Source organism: Schistocerca gregaria, chromosome 3 (assembly GCF_023897955.1).
Source record: "Schistocerca gregaria isolate iqSchGreg1 chromosome 3, iqSchGreg1.2, whole genome shotgun sequence".
NCBI lineage: Eukaryota > Metazoa > Arthropoda > Insecta > Orthoptera > Acrididae > Schistocerca > Schistocerca gregaria.
This window is the reverse complement of record NC_064922.1, coordinates 884,136,327-884,158,372: the sequence shown is the minus strand read 5'-3', so window position 1 is coordinate 884,158,372 and position 22,046 is coordinate 884,136,327.

Sequence of the window (22,046 nt, the reverse complement as noted above, 5' to 3'; positions counted from 1 at the left end):
CCAGCATCTAAAGTGTCTGTATTACTTATTAAAATGCATTCATCTTTTGGGTTAAGCAGTACTCGTTGACGACGGTCGTTCGACAGGCATGCTACATTTGCAGGCTTTAGCGACCTTCAAATCAAATAATTCCGCTTCAAAATTGCCTGTATAAATTATTAAAATACACACAGCTTGCATGTTTGTCGTAATATGGAAGACCTATTTTAAAACACACGCAGCTTGCTTATTGTCGCTAATTACATAAATAATTGTAGATTAGTAGATAGACCCACCGTGGGTCAACAGAGCAATTCGGAGAATGCTCGGGAAGCAAAGACAGTTGCACTCGCGGTACGTGAAAGATCGGGAGAATGAGGACAGGCAAACGTTAGTAGAGATTCGTGCTGCTGTAAAAAGAGCGATGCGCGAAGCATACAACCACTACCACCGTCATACCTTAGCAAAAGATCTTGCTGAAAACCAAAGAAAATTCTGGCCTTACGTAAAATCGGTAAGCGGGTCGAAGGCTTCCATCCAGTCACTCACTGATCAGTTTGGCCTGGCAACGGAAGACAGCAAAACGTAAGTTGAAATTTTAAATTTTGCTTTTGAGAAATCTTTCACGCACGAGGATCGTACAAACATACCGCCGTTTGAGTCTCGTACAGATTCCCGTATGGAGGACATAGTGATAGACATCCCTGGGATTGTGAAGCAGCTGAATCGGTTGAAAATAAATAAATCGCTAGATCCTGATGGGATTCCAATTCGGTTTTACAATGAGTACTCTACAGCATTGGCTCCTTACTTAGCTTGCATTTATCGTGAATCTCTTGCCCAAAGTAAAGTCCCGAGCGACTGGAAAAAAGCGCAGGTCATGCCTGTATATAAGAAGGGTAGAAGGACGGATCCTCAAAATTACAGAATATCCTTAACATCGGTTTGTTGCAGGATTCTCGAACATATTCTCAGTTCGAATATAATGAACTTCCTTGAGACAGAGAAGTTGCTGTCCATGCATCAGCACGGATTTAGAAAAGCATCGCTCCAGCGAAACGCAACTCGTCCTTTTTTCACATGATATTTTGCGAACCATGGATGAAGGGTATCAGACGGATGCCATATTCCTTGACTTCCGGAAAGTGTTTGACTCGGTGCCCCACTACAGACTCCTAACTAATGTACGAGCATATGGGATTGGTTCCCAAGTATGTGAGTGGCTCGAAGACTTAAATGATAGAACCCAGTACGTTGTCCTCGATGGTGAGTGTTCATCGGAGGTGAAGGTATCATCTGGAGTGCCCCAGAAAAGTGTGGTAGGTCCGCTGTTGTTTTGTATCTACATAAATTATCTTTTGGATAGTGTGTATAGCAATGTGCGGCTGTTTGCTGATGATGCTGTGGTGTACGGGAAGGTATCGTCTTTGAGTGACTGTAGGAGGATACAAAATGACTTGGACAGGATTTGTGATTGGTGTAAAGAATGGGAGCTAACTCTAAATATAGATAAATGTAAATTAATGCAGATGAATAGGAAAAAGAATCCTGTAATGTTTGAATACTCCATTAGTAGTGTAGCGCTTGACAGAGTCACGTCGATTAAATATTTGGGCGTAACATCGCAGAGCGATATGAAGTGGGACAGGCATGTAAAGGCAGTTGTGGGGAAGGCGCATAGTCGTCTTCGGTTCATTGGTAGAATTTTGGGAAGATGTGGTTCATCTGTAAAAGGAGACCGCTTATAAAACACTAATACGACCTATTCTTGAGTACTGCTCGAGCGTTTGGGGTCCCTATCAGGTCGCATTGAGGGAGGACATAGAAGCAATTCAAAGGCGTGCTGCTAGATTTGTTACTAGTAGGTCTGATCATCACGCGAGTGTTACGGTAATGCTTCAGAAACTCGGGTGGGAGTCTCTAGAGGAAAGTAGGCGTTCGTTTAGAAAATCGCTACTGAGGAAATTTAGAGAACCAGCATTTGAAGTTGACTGCAGTACAATTTTACTGCCGCCAACTTATATTTCGCGGAAAGACCACAAAGATAAGAGAGATTAGGGCTCGTACAGAGGCTTATAGGCAGTCATTTTTCCCCCGTTCTGTTTTGGAGTGGAACAGGGAGAGATGATGCTAATTGTGGTACGAGGTACCCTCCTCCAGGCACAGTATGGTGGATTGCGGAGTATGTATGTAGATGTAGATGTAGATGTAGATGTAGACGAGAATAGTTCGCTCTAAGTGCTACACATTAACTCCATTTCCATTACATGTACATCTAGACGACTACTCTGCAATTCACTATTAAGGGCATGGCAGAGGTTCATCATACTATTTCTCTACCACACCTATCTTGAGCAGTCCGTGGGAAAAACGAGCACTTAAATCTCTCCGTGCGAGTTCTGATTTCTCTTATCTTATTGCAATATCATTTCTCCATAGATAGGTGGGCACCAACAAAATATTTTCGTATTTGGAAGAGGAATCTTGTGATTAAAATCTCATCATCAGAAGATTCTACCTCATCAAATAAAATTCCATTGTTTTAATGTTTCCATCCGAATTCTCGTATCATATCCACGGCACTCTCGCCATTATGATGCGATAATACAAAACGAGGTGCCCTTCTTCCAACTTATACAATGATGTCCTCCGCCAATTCTATCTGATGCGAGTCTCATACTGCGCAGTGATACTCCAGAAGAGGACGGACAAACTTAGTGCAGAAGTAGACCTATTGCATTTTCTAAGCTTTCTACCAATATATCGCAGGGTTTGGTTTGATTTCCACACAACATTATCTACTTGAAAGTTCAAGTTTATGTTATTCGTAATTGTAATCCCTAAGCGTGTAGTTGCATTTACAGCCTTCAGATTTGTGTGATTTATCGTGTAACTGAAATTTGACGGCTTCCTTGTAGTACTCATTTGGATGACTTCACACATTTCATTGTTTAAAGTCAACTGCCACTTCTTTTGCCATACAGACATCTTATCTCAATCATTTTGCATCTTGTTTTGATCATCTGATGACTTTACTAGACGATGAACGACAGCATCATCTGCAAAAAAAAACGGAATACAGTTGCTCAGGTTGTCTCTCTAAATTCTTTATGTAGATAAGGAACAACAGAGGGTATATAACACTACCTTAGAGAACGCCAGAAATTACTTCTGTTTTGCTTGATAACTTTCTGTCAGTTACTACGAACTGTGTCTTTCTGACAGGAAATTACGACTGGAGTCGCACAGCTGAGATTAGAACCTCGTTTCTGATAAGCAGTGTCAAAAGCTTTCCAAAAATCTAAAAATATGAAATCAATCTAAGATCAACAGTCGATATCACTCATTACTTTGTGTGAATAAAGAGCTACTTGTGCTTGACAAGAACAATATTTTCTGAATCCGTGGTGTTTATTTGTCAATATATCTTTTTCTTCGAGGTAATTCATGTTCGAACACAGTAAATGTTCTCAAATCGTACTGCATGTCGAAGTCAGTGATACAGGTCTGTAATTCAGTGGATTACTCCTATTCAATTTCTCGAGTATTGCTGTGATCGGTGTAACTTTCCAGTTGGTATGTTTGGCCCTCTTGGTGTCAGCACAATTAGCTGTGGGTGTGCCAGGTCGAAACAAATAAAAGGGAGTAATCATTTAAAATACTTCACAAACAAATAACAAATTTCAAGAAACATTTACCGTAAAAAAGTTATTCTATACATTACTTATGATGAAATTATTTATACCTTTTCAAAATGAGTGCAATATCAAACATAGAACAAGAATCTTTAAATACACACCATCACACATGGTCTCTATCCTGTGGAACCAGCCGCCATAATGGGATCACCCAACAGCACCCACAGGCACAGTTACAGATGCGGTTACAATCAAATAACTACAACAGACCGAAAAGTAAGATTACATTTTAAATGTAAACAGATCAAAAATATTTTATCTGTGGTACAGTAGAAAAGTCACTTTATATGAAGTTACTGAGCTTGGCCATAAATAATACAAACCCAGAAATTTTTAAAACTAAATCTCCTGAAGGAAATTCCAGTATAATTCCAGGAGGAATCTAATTTGAATGGTAATGATAATATGTAGTACAAATCATTAAAAAAAGAGGTAACTTAAACATGAATACGTCTTTGTGGTTTTGTAACAATAATAAATTCAGAATGACAACAGCCATCTGTGCAGTAAAGTTATACTGTATTGGTTGACCACAATTCAGTAACAAAAGCCGTGTAACAGACTTTCATCAGCAAGCTGCCATTTGTGCATTAAACTACTCTACCTAATACACAGATATTAAAACACCAGTACAATAACATTGTCGTATGTCCGACCTTTGTATATGCACAGCGAGTGTACCAATGTGTGCAGAGACTTAGCTCACCACTTAGTGCGCAAATGGACAAAACATCTGAACTGTCTTCTCAAGCCCAGGGTGTCAAGCAGACATTCTAAATAAATATGACCTGGCCCTGTAGGGCAGCTAATATCAGGTGGGGATCAACAAAAATCATTCGAAATGCTACAGTCACGTAACTAGAATGCATGAATTAATAAAAGTGAAAGTTTGAGATCTATTCTAGAAAGACAAAACAACTATTCCCTTCTTTTTATTCTAGATAAAATTTATCAACTGTTGCTTTCAGTGGTCAAGTGATAAACAACAATCATGTTCAATTACTTTTGACACTCAATAACAAAATATTTAATTCTTGGACATATTGAAATGACGATTATTAAAATCGTTATCTGTACACATGAAAAATTTTTATCACAGGAAAGAACGATTATTAAAATTCCTCGTTAGCTCATTTAAATCTACATTGTCATAGCTGGTCAATGCATTAAGGTGGTGGAGAAAAAAATTACTTTTGAACCAATGAAAAAATTCTCATTTGCTCAATGTGAGGGTATGTTAGTATCCTAGCTTTTGGTATTCAATGGTCAAAATTATGCAAGTTGGAGTGAGCAAAATCTAGACTCAACGTTTACTGTGGCCTAATGCACAATGGTACTTTACCACGCAGCATCTGCAACGGCACTGTCTCCATGCTGGATCTGAAACGCTAATTCCCTCCTTTTGCCTTGACTGAATTCCTGCTTTCCATAGAACGTTAATCTTTCTCTAGTCAAAATAATGGCTATGCATACTCGCTATGGGTTGGAGTGATGTGCACAATTTCTTTAACTGCAAAAATTCCCGCAGGAATAATTAACTACTGCTTTGCTATCTGTCGCCACAATATGTGAAGTGTATCGTCTTCACTTCGCAGAAAGCAAAGCTCTCAATGTCCTCCCTTATTTCCACACTCTCGTGCGGTCAGCTACGAGATGAGAGAGATGTAGATAGAGCCTTAAGATCGCAAAATGCTTTTATGTAATGGAGATCTCCCCACCACGTCGCGTCTGCATCGCCAACGATAGTTTCGGCAAATCACCATCTCGCTAGAGGTGAAGAAACATTTTTATTTTTCTTGCTGGGTCGCAGCCTAGCCCTGTTATGACATGCAGCCACTTACGCTTGGTCCCGGCCTTATTTATGTTAAAAGGAGTAATGTATTGTTCTGGCCTTATCCCTTTCTGCGCTGAAGCTCGCCGTTCTCTTGCTAAATGGGATTTTTACGATACCATGAACCACCTGCTCGCTTCATCTACAAAATGCGTTTCATTTTAACTTGTTTATTCATGCTAGTCCATATACTGATAGATATTGTTTCGTTAGTTTTCGGTACATGAGATTAACTGTAATTGCCTATTGTTGATATTATACAGTTATTATTTTCTAAGGATCTCATACTGTATCATCCTGTCGTTATGGATGAAGCTCGTGTAAGCTCTGTAAAACCCAGGTGCCTTACAACGTAACTACTCAAAATATGATTCAGACTCCACAGAAGTGTACAGCTAAGAAGCACATAAAAGTTTGTAGGCTAACAAGGTCGTCTAGTCAATTTGCTCAATGTGGGGAAGTCATATAATTTTTAAAATTAACTACATCCGAAGGCTGAAACAGCTTTCCTTTCCAAAATATATTTTAACTGATTTTATTTAATAAAATGACATCTGAAAACAATCAGAAAGATCAGTCAGCAGCTTGGCCTGTATTCATATTCAAGCTTTGGCGAAACATGGGAAAGATACCATGGATATCCTTTGCGTTGCATTTTCCCAAACTGATGATTTTCGCCAGAGTGCAAACACGAGCAGAATCAATAATGGTTCAAATGGCTATGAGCACTATGGGACTTAACTGCTGAGGTCATCAGTCCCCTAGAACTTAGAACTACCTAAATCTAACTACCCTAAGGACATCACACACATCCATGCCCGAGGCAGGATTCGAACCTGCGATTGTAGCGGTCACGCGGTTCCAGACTGTAGCGCCTAGAACCGCTCGGCCACTCCGGCCGGCCGAGCAGAATCAATCATCATTTAAATTTATAGCACTTCCTATAACACAGTTAAGCAACATACTTCCGCAGAACTTACAGTCAATTTAAGAACTGAGACACAAGACACATCGAGTGCCATGGTATGCAAGGAACATAAATGCTCTCCGTTTTAACTGTAGTCTTGAGAAAATGGCGAGGTGGGTCAATACATGCACATTGCTGGGACATGTAACTGATTTCAAAGTGGATGAAACTCGGAGTAAGGCGTTCCACCAGCCACAACCACAAGGAACATCCCGGTTACCTTGTAGGGGACTCGTTATACGATCCACTCGCACAGCCGCAGGTGAACGACTGGGTCGCCACACTTGCACTCGGTACGGCGGCTCACTTCCTGGTGCCTGGCAGAGCCAGCACTCCACGACCATCCCTGCTGGCAGGTCCTAGACTGTCCAACTGGACCCCCAGAGCTCTCCACGCATGTCCGCTAGTACCCCCGGCAAGGCACTATTTTCAGTAAAAAGACGCCCCCTCAGGGAAGGACATGCAAACAAATGAAGTTAGATGCCACCTTTTCACTGGGTGACGTACACCCTAGATGTCTTGCTTGTAATGAGATTTTGGAACAAGAGGCTGTCTGGGTTCAGTACTCCAGTCACCTCACAACGTCCTACAAAACGAGGTGACGACTTCCGCAGAATGGCAACATCACCCTGCCCTCATACACCGAAGATACAGATTAAGACTTGATCAATTTAAATACATGCTGATCTACACTCCTGGAAATGGAAAAAAGAACACATTGACACCGGTGTGTCAGACCCACCATACTTGCTCCGGACACTGCGAGAGGGCTGTACAAGCAATGATCACACGCACGGCACAGCGGACACACCAGGAACCGCGGTGTTGGCCGCCGAATGGCGCTAGCTGCGCAGCATTTATGCACCGCCGCCGTCAGTGTCAGCCAGTTTGCCGTGGCATACGGAGCTCCATCGCAGTCTTTAACACTGGTAGCATGCCGCGACTGCGTGGACGTGAACCGTATGTGCAGTTGACGGACTTTGAGCGAGGGCGTATAGTGGGCATGCGGGAGGCCGGGTGGACGTACCGCCGAATTGCTCAACACGTGGGGCGTGAGGTCTCCACAGTACATCGATGTTGTCGCCAGTGGTCGGCGGAAGGTGCACGTGCCCGTCGACCTGGGACCGGACCGCAGCGACGCTCAGATGCACGCCAAGACCGTAGGATCCTACGCAGTGCCGTAGGGGACCGCACCGCCACTTCCCAGCAAATTAGGGACACTGTTGCTCCTGGGGTATCGGCGAGGACCATTCGCAACCGTCTCCATGAAGCTGGGCTACGGTCCCGCACACCGTTAGGCCGTCTTCCGCTCACGGCCAAACATCGTGGAGCCCGCCTCCAGTGGTGTCGCGACAGGCGTGAATGGAGGGACGAATGGAGACGTGTCGTCTTCAGCGATGAGAGTCGCTTCTGCCTTGGTGCCAATGATGGTCGTATGCGTGTTTGGCGCCGTGCAGGTGAGCGCCACAATCAGGACTGCATACGACCGAGGCACACAGGGCCAACACCCGGCATCATGGTGTGGGGAGCGATCTCCTACACTGGCCGTACACCTCTGGTGATTTTGGAGGGGACACTGAATAGTGCACGGTACATCCAAACCGTCATCGAACCCATCGTTCTACCATTCCTAGATCGGCAAGGGAACTTGCTGTTCCAACAGGACAATGCACGTCCGCATGTATCCCGTGCCACCCAACGTGCTCTAGAAGGTGTAAGTCAACTACCCTGGCCAGCAAGATCTCCGGATCTGTCCCCCATTGAGCATGTTTGGGACTGGATGAAGCGTCGTCTCACGCGGTCTGCACGTCCAGCACGAACGCTGGTCCAACTGAGGCGCCAGGTGGAAATGGCATGGCAAGCCGTTCCACAGGACTACATCCAGCATCTCTACGATCGTCTCCATGGGAGAATAGCAGCCTGCATTGCTGTGAAAGGTGGATATACACTGTACTAGTGCCGACATTGTGCATGCTCTGTTGCCTGTGTCTATCTGCCTGTGGTTCTGTCAGTGTGATCATGTGATGTATCTGAGCCCAGGAAAGTGTCAATAAAGTTTCCCCTTCCTGGGACAATGAATTCACGGTGTTCTTATTTCAATTTCCAGGAGTGTATATCATAATGCAGCGCCTGTCTCCAGTATGTGACATCAGTATGGGAACGGTAACGCTACCGAATTATTATTACCAACAATTTCTCGCTTTCAACATCACCCAAAAATTAATTTTATAGCTCCTTTATCTAACTACTAACATTTTTATTCCTGGCATTACAATTTGCCTTCATCTCATGTGACGCGAGATGCCCGTACTCAAATACGATCCACTAAGACATCGCGCAACGTGAAGCGTCCACGTTGTATCAGATACATGTACCTAACTTTATTACATTCATATATTTAGTCCTAAAGTTAACTATGATTTTTTGTGGTTCTGAAACCAATGTCCACGTGGAATACGGTACGACTGTGCCCTCACAGCCTAAGATATTAACTGCTTTTAACAAGCCCACAAAACTAAACATTTACGCTCACTCACCATTCACACACATTTATGGACAGGGAGCTGCTCAGCTGACGATGAAATGGCCTGCTCCTAGGCATATAGGAAATGATAATGGCAAAACTACATGAAACAATTTATTACATAAAAAATCTACCCACGCCACTTTCTGAGACTTAAATTAAATTCTCGGGATCGGTGAACAACATCGTCCAGCGGACTGTGAGGCATTTACCGGACAGTGGACCGATGGCATATGCACTCCCTGTGGACCGACCCCAAGTACACATTCAAATCTGCGCACGCAATTTTCTTCCTCTGTGTGGCGTTCGCGTTCTCGCTTCCCACGCCCGGGTTCCCGTGTTCGATTCCCGGCGGGGTCAGGGATTTTCTCTGCCTCGTGATGGCTGGGTGTTGTGTGATGTCCTTAGGTTAGTTAGGTTTAAGTAGTTCTAAGTTCTAGGGGACTGATGACCATAGATGTTAAGTCTCATAGTGCTCAGAGCCATTTTTGAACTGTGTGGCGTTCATTGACTGACATGTCGCTACCTGTAATGAACACCATCACGTTTCGCGGTTATCGTCGTGAAATTCCAGCCACGAATGGCATGGAGAAGATTAACGGATATTTACTAATTCCAGCTTAATTTCTACACTCGCATTTCCTCAACTTACGATATGTTCAAGCACGTCACATTTTCCTTGCTGGCAATTGAGTATAAATGCGGCACATGCCTCACAGAGACATATGCGTTAATAATACTCACCAGAACACGTGCTTGGCCATTCATGAAAGCATCACGCGTAAAATGAAAGAATTTCTCGGATTAATGTATTGAATTTATTTTATAACAACTTAAAGTTCACACAAGCACTTAAATATTTCAAGCATCTCTAACACACACTGTCCTAAAACTAATTCCTGAAACCTGAAGGAAGAAGTAGGCCATGATCTGAGTAAATGACTTAAGTATCGTCCAGCTCTAACTATTGAATTAACGCCCAATCAAATTGAAATGAGCCCCTACCAATAACTACAAATTATTGTCTGAAAAAGAAGCGTTTTGATTAACAATCCATCCGTTCAAGTTGATCGTTGATTCCTTTACTCAAATATTTCACATGCTTACATTGTTGGCGATGGCCTCTCATTTCAGAACTCTAAATAAAATACACGTGTCCCATTTTACTACCAGTGTCTCTTCTTCATCCCTCCCCAGTCAGCAATGGCGCTAAGAGCCAGTTCCTTCTACTCCCAGACAATGATGGCTAGGTCCGCCAAAACCAGATTGGCCAACTGCCGCTGATCGAACCTCGGCACGCAAGTCTTTAATTTCTTTTTTCAAGATGCAGAGTATCGACGTAGTTAACTTCTGACTACACTTGAACCATCTTTGCTAGACCCCATCTCACTAACAGAAACCTCTCTCACGGAGACCAGACTTGAAAAATATTAAACAACATTAAATTATGGAATGAGGACACAGCAGGGAAAATGTTAGGAAGTTCACGCATACATAAAAAATGAAACACAAACGTCCACCTCATCTGTCAATGATCAGGATAGTGTGAAGTGTACTTTAGGTGTCATTCCAAGTAGGATTCGATATCAGGTGAGTCACACACACACACACACAAGCTGAAATGGTACTGTATGTTACCTTTCAACTGTTTCATGTAATGTAATATTCACCTGATATCGAATCCTACTTGGAATGACACCTAAAGTACACTTCACACTATCCTGATCATTGACAGAAGAGATGGACGTTTGTGTTTCATTTTTTATGTATGCGTGAACTTCCTGACATTTTCCCTGCTGTTTCCTCATTCCATAATTTAATGTTGTTTAATATTTTTCAAGTCTGGTCTCCGTGAGAGAGGTTTCTGTTAGTGAGATGGGGTCTAGCAAAGATGGTTCAAGTGTAGTCAGAAGTTAACTACGTCGATACTCTGCATCTTGAGAAAAGAAATCAAAGGTTGCGCATTCGCACAGAAGAAGGTCAATGGCCGGGTAGCCTTTTAACTACATGAAGTTGGTATCTGTTCCCGAAAGAACAGATACCATTGATGCCCTTCTTCTGTGCGAATGCGCAAACTTTGCCCGAACTCTTACGGGACTCGCCAGCTTAGTCTGGAGCGAGTAATGCGTGAATGGGCAAATATCTATTAGGAACACTACGAAAGTAGGTTGTGGACAGTTGGGAATGTGGGTCTCACGGGAAGCGTGCAAGGGATAAGTCCCTGCAGTCGCCCTATCCTCTCTGCCCTCAGTGGCTCAGATGGATAGAGCGTCTGCCATGTAAGCAGGAGATCCTGGGTTCGAGTCGCGGTCGAGGCCCACATTTTCAGCTGTCCCCATTGATGTATATCACCAACACCTGTCGGCAGCTGAAGGTTTCGATTGAATTATCATTTCGTTCCAGAGAACCTGCACAGTTCCCGAAATAACAGATACCATCTTCATATATCTGATATAATTGAGAAATCACGGTTACTCGCGTTCATTGTGTTTCGACGTTTTGTTAGAGGTGCTCCTGGGGCGCTGTGCGGCACAGAAAGACCGTCTTATGATGAAACCGAATCGTCGAAAGTAGCCACAGGGTCTACAGCGAGTACAGCCATCATGACAATGGTCAACGATAAGTTAAGAGTGTTGGATGAAGTAGATGAGGATTCTGAAAATAGCCTTTTAATAGTTCAGTCATGCTTGTATTACTAACGAGGTATAACTTGAGTTGTCAATTCAAGTCTGTTAGTAATCTGTCTTACAGAAAAACTGAATCTTTGTCCAAAGTAATTTTCGGGAAGAAATTCTGGAAGAAGTGGGAAGTTTTGCCAGCTGACGGTAAAAGTGTGCATCAAGACGGTGGAACCGCTGCACGTTGCTACCGTGATTCTTTGATAAAGAGGGAACGGCAATGCGGAAAGGAAGCCTCGAACCCAAAGTGAGTCGAGAATATTATACAGTAATTGAATTGATAACGACTACGAAGCTTAGCAAAAACAGAGTAAATGATAAAAATTAAAAGAAAAAGATGTGACCTTTCAAACCAACATGACGCGGTTGCAGTGATACCAGTCACAGTGTCGTAATGTTAGCAGCTGTGTAACGCTACCAGTTAAGGTTACAACGATTACATATTATGAAGTAAAGCGAATTATGTGCATGAACATTGCAACAAGAAGAATATAATTTGACACCGAGGAAGTAAAGTTTCACATGTTGTTGTTGCTGTTGTCACTCTTGTGGTCTTCAGTCCGAAGACTGGTTTGCTGTAGCTCTCCTGGTACTTTATGCTTTGTGAGCCTTTTCATCTCCGAATAACTATTGAAACCTTCTTTCTGAATCTACTTACTTTATTCATCTCTTGGGCTCCCTCTATGATTTCTAACACCCACCTCTCCCCTCAGTACTAAGTTGGTGATGTCCCAGAATGTGTCCTGTAAACCAATCCCTTCTTTTGGTCACGTTGTGAGACAAATTTCTTGTCTCCCCAATTCTGTTCAATACCTCCTTATTAATTAAGTGACGTACCGATCTAAGCCATACCATTCTTCTGTAGCACCACATTTTTTATCTAACTAATTTCACTTCCATACATGGCTACACACAAGATAAATATCTTCAGAAAAGACTTCCTAACACTTGAATCTACATTTGATATTTCTCTTCTTCAAAAACGCTTTTCTTGTCTTTGTGAGTCTACATTTTATATTCTATCTACTGCGGGCATCATCAGGTCTCGTTTCTTAATCTGAGTCCCTTAGCATCACATGCTTTCATTTGAATATATTCCCTTATCCTTGTTTTTCTTTTGTTACATCCTCATTTCAATGTTAGTTTGCGATGATCAAATGTTTAAGTTAATGGACGAGAGGTGCTCCATTGAACGTCATTGACAGTGACTCGGGCATGGTCAAAGTAAATACAGAGCGATTCAACGAACATTCCCGTTTCAAGTTGAAAAGTATAAAATAACAGCGTTTATTTGTTGCGCGACAGACAATGAGAAACAAAATCAAAGTCGTTTACAGAAAACTAACTTCCGAATTACCACCTTAGAGGGGGCCATATATGGACTTGTGATAGTTTACAATTTTGACGTCACACCTGACTAGCTCTAAGCATATGGGACGTCATCCGTCCTCTAGACTTAGAACTACTTAAACCTAAGGACGTCACATACATCCATGCCTGGGGCAGGATTCGAACCTGCGACCGTAGCAGCCGCGTCGTTCCGGACTGAAGCGCCTAGAACCGCCCGGCCACCGCGACCGGCTCTGACTAGGAGATGTTGCGTGAACGCATCTCTAAGACTTTAATACTATGAAGTAGAATTCGTAAGTTACAATAGCCAGTCACATATCTGAGTGGTTCCCATCAGATACTCATAAGATACACATGGGTAGGTGTAGCGAAATTTAGCCAGAATTCTCTAATCGGAGTCCATAACATAGGGATAAGTAGCGGGAGCTTCTCCGAACCTGCTTTTTCTCTTTCAAAAAGTTTACAAGCCTCCGCTCAAAGCATTCGTCCACATTTATAGCACATATCGATTACACAAGGAAGGAAAGACGCTGGGGTTCAAATCTTTTGTACGACAACATCATTAGAGAGAGGCTGAGCTATTGCAGGATTCTGCTCTGGGGAAACTTACTGCTCTGGGGAAACCTTGGACCAATGACAGCTTATAACTTGATATCTTTCCTGACTTTTTGTCTCTCATATAGACCTAGTTCAGTACAATACATCAGGATTTTCAGTGAGTGCTTTCACTGGGATGTGAATTGTTAAGACAAACCATCTCATAAAAAAGCTGAGAGGCCATCAATGTGTTATACGCGATAACAATGCTTCTACAACATTTGACACTCTCCGTTATACTTCTATGGGAGGGAGAGGGGGAAATTGGTTTCCGAATGGTGTAATGCAGCACGTCTCTCTTTCCTTTCCTGTGCCAAACTCTTCATCTCGCCTCAGTACCTACACCCCGAATTCCTCAATTATTTCTTCCAGATCAATTTCAATCGCTACCACCCCCTAATTTTTTGATGTGCTATCAACTCGGCTTTCTTCCAGTTATTACCCGTTGGCTATCATTACAGTGGAGCTACGCACAGAGGTCCAGTATGGGTTGTGATTATCATATGGCAGCACAACTTGATAGAGGTGCTAATGCCTTACAGCGGAACCGATTTACGCTGGAGAGTGTTAGCTCCAATTTTCGCCTCCAAGTGCAAATCTGGCTCTATGGATCACGTCGTTTTACGGATGCAGCACGTCGTCGACGACTCCGGTACTCATACTGAACAAACTGTGTAAGCAGCAGTCAATAGTAAACACAACATTATGGCTCTGTCACTCGTTTCCCCACACGGCCCGTTCGTACTGCATTACGTATGAAAACGTTCCTATATGTCTTTCTTCCAATCACCACAGATTTACATCTGGTGCCGACATTCCACTACTGGCCATTGAAATTGCTACACCACGAAGATGACGTGCTACAGACGCGAAATTTAACCGACAGGAAGAAGATGCTGTGACATGCAAATGATTAGCTTTTCAGAGCATTCACACAAGGTATGCGTCGGTGGCGACACCTACAGCGCGTTGACATGAGGAAAGCTTCCAACCGATTTCTCATACACAAACAGCAGCTGACCGCCGTTGCCTCGTGAAACGTTGTTGTGGTGCCTCGTGTAAGGAGGAGAAATGCGTTCCATCACGTTTCCGACTTTGATAAAGGTCGGATTGTAGCCTATCGCGATTGTGGTTTATCGTATCGCGACATTGCTGCTCGCGTTGGTCGAGATCCAATGACTGTTAGCACAATACGGAATCGGTGGGTTCAGGAGGGTAATGCAGAACGCCGTGCTGGATCCGAACGACCTCGTATCACTAGCACTCGAGATGACAGGAATCTTATCCGCATGGCTGTAACGGATCGTGCAGCCACGTCTCGATCCCTGAGTCAACAGATGGGGACGTTTGCAAGACAACAACCATATGCACGAAGAGTTCGACGTTTGCAGCAGCATGAACTATCAACTCGGAGACCATAGCTGCGGTTACCCATGATGCTGCATCACAGACAGGAGCGCCTGCGATGGCGTACTCGACGACGAACCTGGTTGCACGAATGGCAAAACGTATTTTTTCGGATGAATCCAGGTTCTGTTTACGGCAGCATGATGGTAGCATCCGTGTTTGGCGACACCGTGGTGAACGCACATTGGAAGCGTGTATTCGTCGTCGCCATACTGGCGTATCACCCAGCGCGATGGTATGGGGTGCCATTGGTTACACGTCTCGGTCACCTCTTGTTCGCATTAACGGCACTTTGGACAGTGGACGTTACATTTGAGATGTCTTACGAGCCGTTGCTCTACCCTTCATACGATCTCTGAGAAACCCTACATTTCAGCAGGATAATGCACGACCGCATGTTGCAGGTCCTGCACGGGCCTTTCTGGATACAGAAAATGTTCGACTGCTGCCCTGGCCAGCACATTTTCCAGATCTCTCACCAACTGAAAACGTCTAGTCAATGGTGGCCGAGCAACTGCTCGTCACAATACGCCAGTCACTGTGGTGTTGAGGCTGCATGGGCAGCTGAACCTGTATACGCAATCCAAGCTCTGTTTGAACCAATGCCCAGGCATATCAAGGGCCGTTATTACGGCCAGAGGTGGTTGTTCTGGGTACTGATTTCTCATCCAAATTGCGTGAAAATGTATGAAAATGTAATCACATGTGAGTTCTAGTATAACATATTTGTCCAATGAATACCCGTTTATAATCTGCATTTCTTCTTTGGGTAGCAATTTTAATGGCCAGTAGTGTACTATTTTTTTCCAGCGTAAACCCGACGCGCATTAACGCATTACCATATCTACTAAGTTTCGCTGCCATACGACGATTACATCCCTCACTATACCTCTGTGAGTAGCTTCACTTTAATGATAACCAGCCGGTATTATCTACGGAGCATCACCTCATTTTTTATCTTATCAGTCCACTCTATTTACAGCATCTTTCTGTAACAACACATCTCAATTTCGTCGATTTTCCGCTTTTCTCACAGTTTGTGATTCACTTCCATACAATGCCGTGCTCCATATGCAGCTTTTCAATTTCTCGTACCAAACACGGTCAGCCTAGTAGAGTCCTTTTGGCGAGCAGTCCTTTCTGTGCAGCTGTCAGTCACGTTCTCTTGTCCTCCTTGCTCTCGTCCGCCATGCATTATTTTCCTTCTAAAATTCACTGACAGAAAAAAATCGCACCAAGAAGAAGTTTTGCGACTGAAATGAAAGTTTGTAAGAGGTCCATGATTAAAGAATTTGTTGCTAGCCCACTCGAGCTGATGTAATTTCGATGGATTGCTCACGTGCTGCCTCCGATATGTAAGCTGTAAGAGAATCTGAGACCAAAGAGCAGTGTTGACTGCAGTAGGAACTGTGTAGCAGTAGGAGTAAGTTGTTGCTAGCGAGCAGTCGTGTCTGGTGTATCGTGTTGGCTGGGCCGGTCGTGTGGAGCGATGGCGGAGCCTGAGCGTTGTAGGATAAGGGAAAATGCAGCCTCGCGCATATGTAGTATTGTTACATCAAGTCCCATGTAAATGTTTAAAAAAAATCTGTTAATAATATTCTCATAAAAAGTAACTTTTGACATTCATCTCAATTTAAAGAATTCATTAATTTCTCTAATCCTTGGCCATCCCGATTATTGAAAAGAAAAATCAGTTTTTTTCTTTTATATAAGACAAATCTATCGGCCAGCATTGCACTTAGCTGCGCCAGGAAAATTTCTTATAGGAGCAGATATATACGCGTTATCTGGCGATCTAATTAAGGTAAGATTTTTCAGTTTATTCAGAATGATGTATCAGGGCCATGACGCCGCATTGCTGACGGCCAAAATTTACCAGGTTAAATTGACTGTCAATTATTGAAAGGTTATAGGTTTGTCACATTGTATTATATTTTCACTGTTGGGTAGTTACGCTAAATGAGAGTATTATTCATATTATTTTATTTTGTAGGGAGGTTACACTTGTCGACAACCGGCCAGGATCGTATTTTTGTGAATTTCTGAGAAGTAGTCACTTATATATCTGCTCTTATTTACTTAATATTAAAAGTAGTTTGCTTCTGGCGCAACGCATTTACTAATTTGTCACTTTTTCTTTCACAGATCATCGGCAATTTATTGCTCTTTGTTGTAACTGTATTTGTTCCATTTTTGCTTTGTCTTTGTTTGATTTTGTGCTTAACTTTGAGTTGTGAAAGTGCCGCGAAAAACTGCTAACAGTACATCGCGAGTCGTAATGAGTGAAAAAGCCGACTTTAATAATTTGAATGATAATACTAGCGACACTCAGTGTCTTGATGATAATCCTCCAGTTATAGACAATCAGTGCTTACCGATCACTACTAATGATTTTAATGCTAATGATGAGCAAAGAAATTCAATTGTGTCCTCTGTTAATTTAACGACAATTGATGAGGCGGCACGTTCCGTTACAATGAACGCTGCCCAGTTTAACACACGTGATTTGCAAAATTTACACAGTGAACAGATAAATGTTTCTCACGAAGATGAACAATGTAGTCAAAATACGTCAGGTTTATTTGATTCCGAGGTAGTGACCCACACTGCACGCCCAATTAGCAAACCTTTTTGTGAATCAGACAATGACCAAATGGTTATACAAAACGTGACACATGCAGATACACCATCACACAGCACAGAGAATACAGCAGCTAATTTTGGCATGGATCGAGTTATGGCATTATTGCTACAACTTAATGAAAATCTCAAACAACAAATTAATGAATCGAACAAACAACGTAATGAAAAACAAGACAACAATTTCAAACAACTTAATGAAAGTTGTAAACAGTCGAATGAAAAACACAACGAGAACTTTAAACAGATTAATGAACAGATTGCAGCCGTTGCCGTGCAATGTCATGATACTAAAGAACAATTACGTGAGGAAATTAACGCTTGTGCTAGGAATAGTAGTGAAGAAAGTAGATCCGTTGCACAAGAATTAAGTAATACACATGCAGCCACAACTAAATTACTTAGAGATGAAATTAGTGCAGTCGCTAAACAATGTTCTGCAAACGCAACACAGTTACGCGACGAGTTTAAATTAATGTCAGCAGAACTTTCACGCACACTGGATGCGAAAGTAGACACGAAATTCGAACGACAGAACAGCCTAATTGACGAACGTTTTAATCACCACCTACAAAACAGTGAAACGCCTTACCGTAAATTCATACAGGAACAGAACAAAGTAAAGAAACAAGTCATGGAAACAATTACTGCACAGAGACAGGAAGATAAGCGTAAATTATTTACGAAAGCAAAAACATACGTAGACAATAACATTGCTACAGTATCAGACGAAATCAATACTATTAAACAGTTGAACACCGAATTGCATGATGAAATCTCCGATCTTAAAACAAAAACAGACACACACACAGTAGACTTTCAGACAGTGACCAACAGACTTGAACAATTAGAATTAATACAGGATCCCGATGCCATTAAAGCAGACGTTAAGAAATTGAACAAAACTACCCGTAAAATCCAAAAACAAATTAATGCTTCTGACACTAAAAATGATGATCAAGTTAAAGCATTGACTGAAAAATTTGATGAATTGGCCAGTCGTATTGACGTTATCGAAAATAACAATGACACCAAATCAGACGATACGTCACCAGTTTCGTTTAATCAAACACCCGAATTCCAAAATTTACAGCAGACGATTGGTGAGATAGGTTCGTCCAATAATACATTACGTAGAAAATTGTCATCTTTACAGCACGAATTGACGGAGATGAAAAATATTTCAGCCTTTAACACATCACAGCATACGCCACTCTCCGAACATTTCTCACACTCAGACAGCAAGTACAATTTAGGTAATTTACAGAGAGTACGTGACTTGGATTCCGAACAGTGGCAGACAAACAGATTATCATACAATCCTGAACCTGTTCAGACATTCAGAGACGAAAATTTTGATTACAAGCACTTTCTGTCCGTTAGGAAATTTAAGGTATTTAAAAATGACAGAACACAGATTCACCCTTTGGGTTGGATACAACAATTTAACTTTGCTTTTCCACCAGCTTGGCCCGTGACACACAAACTTGAATTTATTTGCAGTTTTTTGGAAGGCGAACCGGCAACTCGTATGAGACCGATCGCGAGACAGTGCTACTCGGTAGAAGAATTTCAGAATGCCTTTCTGTCAGTGTATTGGTCGAAGACGACACAGCGCGGAATCAAGGATCAATTAATTAGCTTAACAAATTATGAGAACTCAAATTTTCCCACTGTCACGCAATTTTTTGAGCACATGGTCCAACAAAACCAATACTTAAGTGAGCCATACAGTGAATCAGCACTTATCCAATTATGTATTTCTAAATTACCACGATCGTTAAGAGTATCACTTTTAACAGGTCAGCAGAAAGAAAATATTTGGGCATTCAGAGATCTGTTACAGCCTTTGGAAGTTCAGCCATCAGACTATTCCTTCACGCCTTCATCATAACCAAGGCAAACAAGCATACGGAAATTACGATCAGCCACGCTATTTTAATAGCAAAGGTGATAGACGGTCCAGGAATGACAACCACCAGAAATTTAAGAACAGACAAAATTTTAATTATCAGTATCCTCATAGTTACAGCAACAGCAAAGACAATTTGGCAACAATAGAGGCTTTTCCCCACAACATCAACAAAACCAGTCGGTTAGCATACCTAACCAACAATGTAGTCTGCAAGGTCAACCAAGCTTTAATGTTTCGCCGCCTACACGTGTAGCGTCGGCTCCACCAAATAGTAACGCACAGCAACAAGGAAATCACTACGTACAGAGAACACACCATTTCAACTCATATCGCAATGCGCCGTATAGCAACGATTATTATGACAGACGTAAAAGTAATGAGCACAGTTTTCAGCGTAACAGTCGGTCTTACCAGCAGCATAATCATCGGCAACAACAGATTATCATGAATGAACCAGACAGTAGATATCATCCCCAACGTAATATGTCAGGGAGAAATAACAGAACAGTACAAATAGTGGAAATGCCTCAGCATCCTCCCCCAAATAACAGCACGTCAGATAGAATCTGACTAGATACAGTCCAGATTGAACCTTCCAGCGATGTAAGCAATACTTTTGATACACAGACTCTTGTTCACGAAAATGTTATTACTTTTGACGACATCAGAGACACTCTTTTGCATGAAAAACCAGTTATTCAAAAAACCATTTCCCACCCTGTCATTGATGTAAAGATTGGATCATCCACATTTTCGGCAGTAATCGTCTCTGGATCACCAATGTCAGTTATAAATGAGGAAACTTTCAACGCTTGTAACAAAGAGAATACTTATCTTACATTATCATTAGGCAAAACTAAAGTAAAAGGAGCAGTATCTGGTAAAGGAGTAGATGTAAAATTACAGACACACTTATCATTTTGTATTGCAGGTCATACGTTCCATTCCAATTTTTGGATTGTTCCCTTATTGACAACAGACGTTATTTTAGGTACGAATTTTTTGATACAATACGACGCAATTATTGACTTTCAAAATTCCTATTTAATGTTAAAGGATGAAAATGTACAACTGGCATTAGAATTTCAGCACGCTTTATCTGCAAAAGAACAAACAATTAATCGGACAGAGGTCATTTCTGCATTACGTAACATAGACTGTCATTCCACATTGTTCACAGATACGTTCGTACACAACTATAATATACCAGACGAAGCCGACTATGACGTTATGCAAATGATTTCGGATAAGGTTAAATAGAGCAGTGCAAATACAGACGACGAACGTACGCAACTACGCAAAATTCTTTTACTGCAAGCCCCAGTTTTTGACAACATCCCTGGTACTATGTCCGGTTTCATGTATGAATTTAAAGTTAAACAGCACGACACGTTCAAAGCCAAACATTATCCCATTCCGTATATTCACAGAGAACAGGTTAAGAAAGAATTGCAAGCTATGCTTGACCAAGGTATTATTGAACCAGCAGTTAGTCCGTACATAAACCCGCTCCATATTGTTAAGAAAAAGGATGGCTCACTTCGCCTCGGACTTGATTCGCGTCACATCAATGACATTATTATTAATGAAACAGATCGCCCACAAACACTAGAACAACTTCTACAGAAATTTCATGGTACTGCTATTTATTCCACATTAGATTTGAGATCGGGATTTTGGCAAATTCAGCTCCACCCGAACTGCAGAAAGTACACAGCATTTCTCTGTTTTGGTGACTGTTATCAATTTTGCAAATTACCGTTCGGTTTAACAATTTCTTCAGCAACATATATTCGCGGTTTGAATGCTACACTTCGTCAGAACTTAAAGACAGAATCACAACGTATGTAGACGACATTCTTATTGCAGAAGCTAACTGGTCTGAACACAATTTGATTCTGGAACAACTGTTGCAAACTTTTCGTGCACAAGGACTGACAGTTAATCTTAGCAAATCACACTATGGCAAAACTTCTATAAAATTTCTTGGACATGTAATTTCAGCAGAAGGCATTGCGCCTGACCCGGGAAAACTTCAAGCTTTACTTGACATTACTGTTCCAACGACGAAGAAAAAATTACGCAGCTTTCTGGGGTTAATTAACTTTTTCCGTAAATTTATTCATTACTCTGCTTTATACACCCATAGATTATGCCAACTGACGGGTAAAAACACTATTTGGTCCTGGGATAGCCAAGCGCAGTCTGAATTTGTCAATCTGAAACAAGCTTTGTTGAATGCACCACTTTTATCACACCCAGATCATACCAGAAATTTTTCCATTGCCACCGACAGTTCTAACACAGCTTTAGGCGTACACATTTTTCAGGAAATTGAAGAAGACGGTAATACAGTAATTAAAAACATCGCCTTTGCAAGTAGCATTCTGTCATCTACTAAATGCAATTATTCTGTTACAGAACTTGAAACATTATGTGTTGTATGGGCATTTACGAGAT